Here is a 13598-nt window from a genome sequence, read left to right on the forward strand (position 1 = left end):
CGGCTCTGGGTCTTCTATGAATGCTGAAGATGATTTTGAAATTTTCAATCCATTTATCGACTCTGCTTCCTGCGATTCTGACGTTCTTGAGGAGTTGACGTGGGGCATGCTCCCTTCTCCTTTCTTCTCTGGATTCTATCTTATTTTTCTTTGTTCATTCTGATTTTTATTTTTTTGCTTGGATGTGGGGAATGCCCCTACGCCTGGAATGCTTTAACTTGAAATTCCATCGCAATGTATAGCCCAAGTATTCTTTTTGGGGTTCATGCTCTATGCTCATGACTTTGTTGTCTGAAAGTCTTCTCTCAATTTTTCATTCACTGCATTTGATGTTTGGTATTCTTCATTTGAATTTTTTTGCTTTTTTGACCTGTCTGAAGCCGAGGGTGACTCACATTGAACGATGCCAAGGCACGCTTCTGGTTTATCCTCATAGGACCAAGCAACACTTCTTTGAACCCTCTAAATAGGTTTATCGATTCTTTGCGCTCTTCGGGAGATTTTGCCAATCCTTACTTCCCGAGTTTCGGATTTCGATACCACTATCCACGGTATCGATTTCATCTGCAAGTGGCTTTGCTCGACGCTCTTCCTCTCGTTTGATTATCTTTCAAATCACGAGGAGAATTTCATCGGCATCCTCGTCCGAGGAGGGTGTCTTTAGTTATTTTAAACATTAGATCCAAGAGTGAATCATAAAACATTGAAGATATTGAAATCAAACTTTATTGAATTGAAAACTTTCAAGTACATCAATAGTTCTCAACACGCCTCAGTGGGCTCTTCATCAGACTTGACAGAAAATAAAACACCGACTCTAAATGAAAAAGACTGACAAACAGGACACCCCCTTCTTTTTTTTTTCTTTTTTTTTTGACATTGACACTATGACTCACCAACCTTCAACACAAGAGTTAGTATACACTTGATAGAAGTTAAATCTTAAAACATGACATTTGGAACACCTCACTTGAAACACGACACTTGGACGCGGACAAGGACTAGGCACTGAAGTTCAGAAGTACACGTCTTTCTCCATGATGTTGTCGGCTAGTGGTTTCGGTCCTGGTATAGGAATCTCGGAAGAGGTGGTCCCATGTAGTTCTGTCGACCTGGCCCAAACTGCCCCTGAAAACCTGCTGGTGGCATCATGCTCTCTGCCCTGACATTCTTCGGAGGCTCACATTCTGACATTTTTTCTTTCCCTTTTGATGCATCCCTCTGCTTTGATGCAGCATAAACAGAGGTGGTGGAACCGTTGAAGGGTTGAATAGGTCTAACCGGTGCATAATTCATGAAAGCACAGAGTTCAGGAAGAAGGGAAGAGTCTTCATCTATCTCGTCCTGAATTTTGTGTTTCAATGCCAGGCACTTTTCTGTTGTATGACCAATACCTCTATGGTACTCGCAATACTGATCTCTTCTCCAGTGCTTGGGGAGTGGGTTAGGAATAAGCTTCGGATCTAAAAGTGTCAAACGACCTTCGCTGACCCATTTCTTCATGATAACTTCCTGAGAACATGGTAGCTGAGCACATTCCCTCCTCAGTCTCTGACCCATCCTCTCTTCCACTGCTATGATTGGCTTCTTAAAAGGTTGACGATAGGGTTCAACATTCTGAACTTCACTGGGAACAAATACAGGCTTCGTCCCACTATGCAAATCAACATATCTGTCAAGAATTAAACTCTGAACTGATGTTTCTTCTGTCATAGTACCCATATCGGCAAACTGCTTAGGAGCTGAATCACATCCGGTAGACAGATATCGTATCTGAGTTTTCATCTCCTTCACTTCTTCAGTTAACATGGACATCTGACCAAAGAGTTTAACCATCCAGTTTTCCATTCGGATGAGGGCCGACCTTTCAAAAGATTCCTCCATTGGTCGAAAGTTTGATGGAACAGGTGGCATTTCTGAGATAGGACGAATAAGGGATGCAGGATCCAATAATGGTTCATCTGTAGAGATAGCTCCTACCATCGGTAAAGGGCTAACTGATCTTTGCACTGGTTTTTTGGTAGCCCCGGGTTCTCCAACAACTACCTTACCATCCTTGATAAGTTTTAGGATCTTATGCTTCAAGGCTTGGCAACTGTTGGTTGAATGTCCATGAACTCGATGATACTCACAGAAGTCTCGTTCATAAAAGTTGCTAGGAAGAGGATTTGGAGGAGGAGAAGGTTCAGGAAGTTCAAGTTTACCCACTTCGACCAATCCTCTCAAAGCTTTTTCAAAATTCTTCGGCAATGGAGGAATCTCTTTACCTGGTTTCTGAATAGGCTTATTTCTTTTCTGAGCCACCTTCTTGAAAGGTTGACGGGAGGTCTCCACATTACTGACTTCTTCAGCTGCTACCATAGTCCTCTTTCCGTCTCTAACATCAGTTGAGGTCCTTGTCTTTAGGCCTTTAGCCAGTGCATCCTCTACTTGGATTCCCGTCTTGATGAGATAGTTGAAATCGAGAAAGTATTGGATAGCCATATGATGGTAATACGGTGGAGACAGATTTTTCACCACAATTTTAATCTGATCTTCATCGGACAATCTGTGGGTCATCTGAGCAGCTTTTCTCCTCCATCTTCGGATGAAGGAAGTGAAAGTTTCATTATGCCCCTGTTTCAACATTTTCAGATCCCTTTTGGTTACCTCTATCCCTTCCTCCATGGAAAATTGATCCACAAACTTGTTAGCAATGTCTTCTAAGGTTCGGATCTCTTCAGACTTCAAACTCAAAAACCATTTCTTTGCAGTTCTGACTATAGATCGAGGGAATACGAGGGCAATCTGCTCTGGAGAAAGTCCATGTTGCTGTAGAAGAGGAATGACAGATTTCAGATGACTGGTGGGGCATCCCGTCCCATCATACTTGTCAAGATCAGGTACTGTGAACTTAGGAGGAAGAACAACTCCCGGGACTATCATGAAGTCGGACATGCTCAACTTCTTAGGGCCTTGGAACTTCATGCTTTCCATTTCTCGGGTTAGCTTATCCAACCTATCTGTTATCGCTCTGCCCTCATTGGCTCTCTCCAGATGAGGGAGACAATTATCTTCTGCATACTGCTCATCCTCGACATCGTCTTCGACATTCAAAACAGCAAGCCTGGCCATTGCAGGAGGTGGGGGAGGTATAAGTGGAATTTGCCGGGGTACAGGTTCTTCAGAAGCAGAACCTCTATCACTTTTCAGACGGACTATCTCCTCACTCATACTATTCATCTGTTGGAGCATAGACTTCATCAACTCATTCATCTCGGCCAGAGTATTTCCAGATTCAGCCATAGGTTCTGGTGTGGGTTGAATAGAAATAGGTACTGCAAATGAGTGAGGTCAATAAGGTCAGACTCTCGCCATGGAATCGACAAACACTAGAGTTCAATATAGGGCAATCAAATGAAAATCCCATATACAAGCTGAGACAAAAGGTGATACGAGTATATCCTCCCATGGATAAAATCCGGCAGCATAACATCTATGCAAGGAAATGTGGTAAGATAAGCACATAGAGTTTGTGAGCAAGTCTAAAGGATAATGACCAAACCCAAGGTATCTGAAAGAAAATCGGCAGCATGACGGCTATACTAGGAGGGTCTCAGCAACTAAACATGAAGAGTATGCCGTCATGGTCAAGATAAAGCATGGCTCTCAGCAAGAACACACACTCCGGTAATGATGATGGCAAGATAGACTCATAATCGACATGCGGAGTGATCTGATCAGGATCGATCAAATGATCAGGCTTACGGAAAACAGATCATGACTAAAAGAGCCAAGAATCTGATGATAATCCACAGAATGGATAGATGGGGAAAAATTGATTAGATTAGAAGGAAACCTAACTAAGAAGCAAGCCCTAATCTAATAATAAATATATACATATATATACATCCTAACCAGGGGCACCAACCCTAGTCTAATCTAGCGCAGCCAAGAAAATCTTGACCCAGAAGTGTCTGTGAGTGTACTAGATAACGCGGCGGGTAACCACGGTGTGACTTACCCTTCTACACTACATGGGTAGGCTGACTTCTATCCTAGGCTTACATATGCTGGTCGCACATGTTCGTCCTATATGAGTACATATATATAGTGTCCTAGCAAGGGTTCCCTAATTTTGGTTCTAAAGGGAGAAACTAATATATATACATAATATAATGAAATAAAAGTAGGGCCCGGGCATTTCTGCAGGGTACTATGCTTATGACCATACCCTTGATGTATAACGCCAGCACACCCAGCATTATACAAAGTATGTTCATTGCTCATCGGCTGCTGTAGAACACCAGCACACCCAGTGTCTACGGCTGCAGCTCCGGCGCATAGCTCGGAAATAGATACAACGGTTCCCATCTGGTACGCGTCATATCTATTCCCTGAGGCCAATAATGAAAATGATGAAAGAAATAAAGAATATGACAATGTATGATGTGCGATGTGTGAATCCCTTGTTTTATTTACGCGCCTACTTGGTGCCCCTGGATTTCTAACGATAAAGTTCCCATTTAACTCGATTTTGGCCCAAATTTCCTCAAAATTAGTAACAATGGCATTTTTACAGAGTTAGGCAATGTTTCAAGAAATCCCCAGCAGAGTCGCCAGTCTGTGGAACCAGATCCGGGACGGGCGTGGAGGACGGACCCCCGCGCGAGTCTCTTTAGATCGTCCACGTGAAGGAGAGCCCCACCAAGGAACTCTCGAAAGAGTGCCCCTCACAGCATGAGCGGCGATGTAAAGTGAGATACCTCTCGATTCGGGGACTAGCCCAGATTCGAGGCGTATCTTAAACAAAGAAGAGTCGCCATCCAAGGAAGTGGGCCCTGGATCCCATGCTGTGCTCTGTTGCAACGGATAACCAGAGATATAAAATAGGGTTCGTGCCTGATGACGAATGGAGAAGGGATTAGGCGCCCCCAATTCGCCCAAGTGCTAGCACCTGGTCTCTTATGCCATTTATTATTAATTTTGAAGAGTTTTGGGCGAAAATCATGCGAAATGAGAACGAATATCTCCGAGATAACGTCTAGCTAATCATGCATGTCTCGGAGATGAATAAGAAGCACACACAAAAGAAATGAAAGATATGCCGCCTAAGAATAGCTAGGTTATGAGTGACATGCCTAATTGGTGTCTAAGTTCTGGTGGACAAGCACATGCATGCTACAGCTAGAGGTATAGGATCTGTACATAAAAATAAGAAAACACAGCAAAACACACAACACAACACGACTCGACACATGACCCGACACGACAAACCCTAGACTCTAATGCAATACTTGACTCGGACCAGGATGGCCATCCATCCTAGCTGCACTACGTATCCCGGCCTCGGGAAGAATCAGAGCCAACGTAGTTCGGTGTCCTATGCTAAACTACGATGCCTAAAACTCTAGGACCGCTATCCTAGACTCGATCCACTAGACTCGACTGATGTTTAAAGCTTTTTGTACGATTGCTTAAATTCAAGTGGATTGTAATTTTTAGGACTCTATATGCCCTAACTAATGCAAGTTGATTAGCCTTAAGCTAATGCAGGTGGGCCCTATATCCTATGTGTATCTAGGCTGTGCATTCTAAGGAAAACCATGGGTTGACTATATGCTTCCTAGTCTAGCCATCGGTTCGACTAAATGTCTAACCGATCGACTTGAGGCCTCCTAACTCTAGGGACACTCACACGACAGGACACACCATATCAATACAAATCAGGACCGACTCCTAACTCTAAAACACCCTAAATATCTAGGACAGACTCCTAACTCTAGGGGAAGATCTTTTTTGAAAAGGTTTTGAAGTTTTTTTGTATTTTTTTGGAATATTTGAAATGTTTATTTTTAAAGGTTTGGCTGGACCTGGGATGTGGACCCCAAGCTGCACTACGTACCCTGTTGAAAGGGATCAAGCCAACGTAGTTCGGACCAGAATTCCTAACTACTCTGCACATGACTCAAGATTTTTTGAAATTTTGATTTTTAAAATGTTTTTGGATTTTGAATTGTTTTTTAGATGTTTTTGAATTTTCAAGTGTTTTTTGGAATGTTTTTGTTGTTTTCAAGTATTTTTGAAATGTTTTTATTGTTTTTTGACACCAGAGAATAAAATCCTATCATCATAAGGGTAGGGAGACTTCTGGAATCCCGCAAAGGTTGGACATCATCCTATACTTTGCGGGGGAACGAACAGGAAAATAACTCGGCAAGGGTTGGACAGCATCCTATACCTTGCAGGAGCGGGTAAAGATCACAACTTGATGGGAGGATGGACAGAATCCTAACCCCTATGATGACAGGAAAAATTCCTGGACTGACTGAAGGACTAACTCCTGTGCTGAAGACTGTTATAATTACTATACAAGATTACTATTCAAAAATACTATTCATAATTACTATTTATAGGTACTATTCAAAACTACTATTCATAATTACTATTTATAAGTACTATTCAAAACTACTATTCATAATTACTATTTATAAGTACTATTCAAAACTACTATTCATAGTAGGACCCGCTGATGTGGGACCCGCTGTGGGACCCGCTGTTGTGGGACCCGCTGTGGGACCTACTGATGTGGGACCCGCTGTGGGACCCGCTGATGTGGGACCCGCTGTGGGACCCGCTGTGGGACCCGCGGATGTGGGACCCGCTGTGGGACCCACTGATGTGGGACCCGCGGATGTGGGACCCGCTGTGGGACCCGCTGATGTGGGACCCGCTGTGGGACCCACTGATATGGGACCCGCTGTAGGACCTACTGATGTGGGACCCGCTGTGGGACCCGTGTAGTGCAAAGAATGAATAATTAAAAAATAAAAAAAATGAACTTACGCCACAAAAGATCCAGGAAGGTGTTGACAGAATCGTGCTTGTGTGGGGCCCGCTGATGTGGGGCCCGCTGGAGGTGGGGTGGAGGAGATGGGGATGCCGGTGGAGCTCCGGTGGTTGGTTGGGAGGATGCCGGAGAAGGTGGCCGGAATCCGGTTGGGTTGCCGGAGGAGAAGACCCTTCCTCTCTCTCTCTGCAGATCTCTGTCTCTCTCTCCCTCTCTCTGCAGATCTCCCTCTCTCTCTCCCTCTCTATCTCTCTACCTCTCTCTGCAGATCTCTCTCTCTCTACAGATCTCTCTCTCTCTCTCCCTTTCTCTGCAGATCTCTCTCTCTCTCTACAGATCTCTCTCTCTCTCCCTTTCTCTGCAGATCTCTCTCTCTCTCTCTACAGATCTCTCTCTCTCTCTCTCCCTTTCTCTGCAGATCTCTCTCCCTCCCTTTCTCTGCAGATCTCTCTCTGGTCCCTGTTTCGAAGTCGGTTTTTTTTTTATCATGGCTGATGGTGAGGTGGGAGAAGAAAAAAAGGGAGGGAGGGGCCCATGATGGAGATGGGTTTTGACCCTTCTCCATCTCTTCGTTCCCCTTTTTTTAAAAAAAAAAACAAATCCCTTTAAAGATGTTGAAAAGGGAGGTGTGAGACGGAAAAAAAGGGAGGGAGGGGCCCATGATGGAGATGGGTTTTGACCCTTCTCCATCTCTTCGTTCTTTTTATTTTTAAAAAAAGAAAATCCTACCCCCTTTTTCTCACCCTGATTCTTTTTTTTTTTTAATTTTTATAAGGGAAAATGATATGTTTACCGCCCTACAACCATTGCTTTGATAATTCACCCCACTACAACCCAGCTTTGATTATCGCACATACTTCGCCTGTCTTTTTCTTCATTTTTTTGCCCGATTGCCCTGAAATTTTGCTGGGGGACTCTCGAGAATACTAACAACCTCTTGGGGAGTTTGTACTCACAAATACGCACAATAAGATGCTCCAAGACTCAAACCTTCTTCTCATTTTGGGCTCAGTCCCCAGGAATTTGCGGAGATTAATTTTGGGATGTCTTGGGACTCGAAATTTGGGAATTTTATTGGATATTCAATTTTGGGGACTTTAGGGCCTTGTCAAAATGGGGTGTCTACACCATCGTTGAAGGCATTTCGGGCCGGCTGCTGCATGAGAGAGCAGCCACCTCAGATATAAGACAAAATCTGTTGAAAAGTGAGTGTATTGTGGCTGCTGTCTCATGCAACAGCCGGGCCCGGGAAATGCCTTTTGCAATGGTCCCTAACAAATCCCAACCAACTTTTAAATAATCATGTTAAGTCTTTGAGCTAGGGGTGCAACATGGGTCGGGTTGGATCGGGTTGAGGCCAACCCTAACCCAACCCAAGCCTCAGTTTGAGGATGGTCAGCCCTAAACCAACCCACCTCTAAATCTCTCAACCCTAATCCAACCCATCTACCCCGAAATCGGGTCAGGTTGTTGGTCTGGGTTCACCTTGGGCCAAACAGAAAAACACACTAACCTAAAGAAAATAAAAATAAAATTAGACAAAGGTCAGTTTGGGTCGGTTTGCCAAGGCCAAACCCCTAACCCAACCCGAAATTGGCTTTTCCCAACCCAACCTGAGGAAATGCCGACCCAACCCGAGCCAAAAAGGGTTTAACCCCTCATGTTCGGGTTGAAACCCACCCAAGTTGCACCCCTACTTTGAGCAACCTAAACATTCTGCCACAAAATGGCAGAAAGCCGAGTGAAAGAAGGGCTTTCAACAGTGAAGTCTTGAATTGAAAAGATCGCTACCAATTCTAAATTCTCACAAACAAGAAAGAAATTATAACGCTGAAGAAAAAAGCACAGCCACAGGCAAAACATATGAGCTTCAATAATCCTATTTCACCGTTTCTTCCCCCCATATAAGAAACACAACCTACACAATCAACATGAAAGAAAGTAAAGCATGCTAAACATTCCAAAAAAAGGCAAAAAAGAAGAAGAAGAAAGAAACCATAGTCTTTGGACTTTTTGGGGCCCTTTAGGTGTGACTGACACTACGGAGGCAGAAGTCCAAGCGGCTTTCAATGGCATAAAAAAGGTAAGTAGGGACCGTCTGAAGAGTGTAATTGTTGAACGGTACTCGTTTAATGTTATCCGGTGGCTGAGGGGTGGGGTGGCTCCGCCTTAGAGGTTTTTGGATCTTTTTGACGAAATGGAAGATATATTGGCGGAATCAGATACTGAGTTGATCCATGTTAGAAGATCAGCTAACGAGAAGGCGGATGCGTTGGCCAAAAGAGGGGTGGTATGCAACTCGATGAATTGGTTTGATCAATTTCCTATTTGATGTCCTATTCATTGTGTAATTAGTTTTTATTTTTGTGTTCGATAACTTCGGGATTTCCCTTTCAGGTGTCCCTTCTGATTCTTTTATAATATTTGCCATTTCAAAAAAGAAGAAGAAAGAAACCATAGTCACAAAGAACCTAACAACTGGCCAAACATCTATCTATGCAAGAATTCCACAACGATATGAACAGTCAGATGAGATTATAAGCAAAAAAAAACAATCAAAACCCACCATCCAAATTTCTCAGAAACACCTATTCATCATCCAAAAAAACATCTAACCAAGAACCTATTCTCTACAAGAACAACCTGATGTAATCTTCAGTCTAAATGATCAAAACCCCCACCATCCAAATTTCTACATGAAGACACCCATAAACCTTCAATCTCTCAACCACTCCCCCGTAATCAAATTCTTCCCAATCTCAAAAGAAAGAAAAGCATCAATGGTGGTGTGGATTTCATGGTCAGAGCAATTGATGAAGTAAATTTCGTCGATCATGGTGGTGGCAATGCTGTTGGGTTTTGGGCACTGAAGATATGAGAATGAAGAGAACAGAGAAGATGGATGAAAAAAAGAGGAAGAGGAAAAAGAGTACAATGGGGACTAGGGGTGGACATGGTTCCGGTTCGAACCGAGGAACCGAACCGAACCGAACCGAACCGGCACATATGGTTCGGTTCGGTTCGGTTCCAAACATATATGGTTCGGTTCTGGTTCCAATTTCAGGGAACCGATTATATATGGTTCGGTTCTGGGTATACCCCAAAACCGAACCATGTCCACCCCTAATGGGGACCATGGGGTTTATTTCTGATTCAATACCAGAACGGCAGGATATTTTGAAATCTCCAGAGGCACGCCTGCACGTTTTCATTGATAAAAGGTCTAAAATGCCCTTAATGTTCTTAGAAATTTCCGATCTTTTTTCCCTATAAAAAAGTGGAGAAATTTAAGGGTGTTTTGATTTTGTGATTTGGGAAATAATTCCGCCAGGGAAACGGAGAGTAAAACCGACAATATGAACCCTTGCAATCCCTGCCTTCCTGGATCAAACGGGTTTGGATTGGGCAGGATAAAATAGGAAAAAAATCCAAAAAAATAATAATAATAATAATTCCAACTGAAGCCCATAGTTAGCCCATAGTTAGCAAAACTACGTTGACCTCAAACCTTACTTAAGCCCATAGTTAGCAAAACTACGTTTTAAAATGCTTTTAAACACGTTTAATATGGGTTTCAAATGTTTTAAACACATTTTTTAGCCAACTTCCCAATTTTACCCCACCATATTTTGTAAATGAAAAAAAATTCTAAACTCAATTTCACGTGTTTCCTTTTTTTTTACTACGTTTTCTGAACTCGAATTTTTAAGGTCCCGTTTTTTTTCCAAATCACATTTTGCTAACTATGCTCAAGCCGGAGCTAAATCAGGTTGGGAAACCCACAGCCCAACCCTAAGAACCTTTTCTAGATCAATGGGTTAAGATCGTCACGATTTATTGGGCAAGTTCGAAACAAATAAATGGTTTAGATTTTCAAAAACTAGAGTCAAGTGCATGCACCATAAATGGGTTTTTCCACTCTTAATAAACAGCGCTCTTCCTCTTAAACGCAACACTCTAGAAGGTGCTTGATCACCCAAAGTCTTAATTGGAATGCGCGAACATGCCAAAATAGTAATATTGCTTTCTAAAAATTCAAGGTGGTAATCAATTCATTCCCCGTTATTGGATTTTAAGAAGAGGTGAACTTGCTAACGAGTGCCCTAATCTTGAGCAAAACCCTTTAAAGAAACCGTAGTAAGCAAAACGTGATTCGGAAAAATTCGAGTTTAATACGGTATTGGTTAAAAAAACGTAGTACAAAAAATGGAAACACAAGAAAATGAGTTTAGAATTTTGTGATTTACAAAAGATGATGGCGTAAAATTGGAAAGTTTGGCAAAAAAACATGTTTAAAACACATTTTAAACATGTTTAAAACGTTTGCCTTCGAAAACGGAGTTTTATTCGTTGTAAAAGTTTTAAACAGAGTTTTAAACGGCACCCCAATAAAACGCTAAAACGGAGTTTTGCAAACTATGAAAGAAACAAAAGGCTTTAGATGATCAAAATGTAGGCCTAAATCCTATACAATCTAAAAGCTAGAATCCCTCTATATTCGTCAACCATTTTCTCTTATGGTTGCCGGGTTTTTTTTGTTCCTGGGAGTTATGTGGGAGAAAAAAATACCCTGGGAGATAGGTGGGAAAAAAAAGTCCTAGAAGTATCCTGGTAAAATAAAAATCCCATGTTTGGTTATGTGGGAGAAAAAAATACCCTGAGAGATATGGTGGGAAAAAAAAAACCTTTGTTTGATTGCTTGAACTGTTGGGTAGAAAAAAATTCTTCTCAAGCTTATTTTTGGTTCCTGAGTTTATTTTTGTTCCCGGGGTTATCTTGGGATGGGATGAAAAGGGAATCATTACAAAAGTGAGATTAAAAAATTCACCCCACAAGTAATCATTACAAGAGTGGGATTAAAAAAAACCTAGTGCTAAAAGGCAACCAAACATGGGATGGGACCAAAATTTAATTTACTCTCCCACATAACTCCCAGGAACAAAAAAAACCCGGCAACCAAACAGACATGGACACTGAAAAACTCATCACTTGACAATGTGATTTTTGATCTGGTCACACATCTACGTTGATCCTTTCTCTATCCTCCTCTGCTACAAATGTGTTTTCTAAGATATGAACTATTTACTATGTCCCACTCCCACCACACGAAGTTCCCAAATCACAACATCAAATCCCCAATAAATTTCTCAATTTTTGGAGGGTAAAAATAAAAAAAGGAAATTTCTCGATTTTTGGAGCGAAAAAAGGAGAGTGAGACTGACTTGGTAGAGAAGCAACAAAAGGAAGACAATTCAGCACAGATTCCCAAAAATAGACCCGTGTTGCATCTTTCTCTTGTGAGTTTTTCTGTTGTGAAAATGATTTTGAAATTCCAGTCCCCATCCAAAGTATCATTTTAGTTGAGCCTACAACACATTAAAAGTAAGATTCAGTATTTAAGTAGATTAATTAGGCTTCAAACTAAAACTTTAAACAATGGGATCCATCAAGAGTATAGTAAAAACTAAAAATACTACTACGGGGAATCACAGTGTTCTTATATGTCTGCAAGCTACATTCTACCCAAAAAGCTACTATGGAAAACTACTCTCTGCGTATTCGTTTTCTTTATCTTAAATTAGAAATGGCAAATCCCAAATTCAGTAATGAGTTATCAACTGTATGCCACATTCTAGCCAATCTTCCAGTGGCTTTGCAATGCATTGAACTGATCTTTCTCTATTGGAAGCTTCAAGATTTTCATAAGCCGGGGCAATTTACATTTGTCCTTCTCGAGTGTTGTTAAAGAGGAAGAACGTTGCCTATGAGGCTATTATGTCATAGGTGGAAGAACTCAAAATGGAGTTCTTAAATGTCACGTACTTCAATTGAGGGTGGCAAAATCAACCTAACCAAACCGATGCCGAACCGAAAAAGAACCGAAAATTCGGTTTCGGTTGATCGGTTCGGTTCAGTTTCGGTTTCGGTTCGGTTTGGTACGGTTTGGACAATGATAAATGCGCTCCTTTTCATAGGAAAATAATAAATTTGTCCCTTTTTATCTGTTCGGTTTGGAGTGAATGATCGGTTCGGTTCGGTTTGGAGTATTTCGGTTTCAATTCGGTTCGGTTCGGTTTCGGTTTGGAGGTAAGAATGTTCGGTTCGGTTTCGGTTTGGGGGTGAAACCCAACCGTTGCCACCCTTAACTTCAATGTAGTTTTTAAAAACTGCAGTGGGGCCCATAATGTTGGATCATCTAAACCATTTATTTGTTTGGTCTTTATTTAGATAGGCTGTGCCCCATAAATCATGATGATCTTAACCTTCTGATCTGGAAAGGTTTCTTAGGGGTGCAACACAGGCCGGATTGGATTGGGTTGTGACGAGTCCTATTCCCACCGGAGGCCCAAGACCTTTAGGTCGAGGAGGGTCAATCCAACCCAAGGAAATGTCAATTCGGCCTAATGAATAAAAAGAACAGTGAAAAAAAGAATGACGAGAAGAATGTTTTATTCAAATCTAGCTATATTACACTACTATTTACATACATCACTGGATCCTAAAATTAGGTCCTCCATTTCGTGGAAATGATGAATTCAAAGTGTATAAGATTTCTTACCTTATTGCATACAACATGTTTCTGTATAGAATTAGCTGGCCCATGTAGCAAGTTTCCTGATATTAGGGTATGCTGGCAGCTGGCTATATAGAAAGTTTCTAATATATAGGAAGGACCGAAATCGGGTAGAATGCCTAGTGATGATAACATAGGAAAGAGTTACTTCTTTCTACTTTTATTTTGGGCAGTGATAAACACCCCCTTGAAATA

This window comes from Tasmannia lanceolata, unplaced genomic scaffold (genome assembly GCF_043159265.1).
Source record: "Tasmannia lanceolata isolate RefF3 unplaced genomic scaffold, GAP_Taslan_0.1 ptg000008l, whole genome shotgun sequence".
Lineage (NCBI taxonomy): Eukaryota > Viridiplantae > Streptophyta > Magnoliopsida > Canellales > Winteraceae > Tasmannia > Tasmannia lanceolata.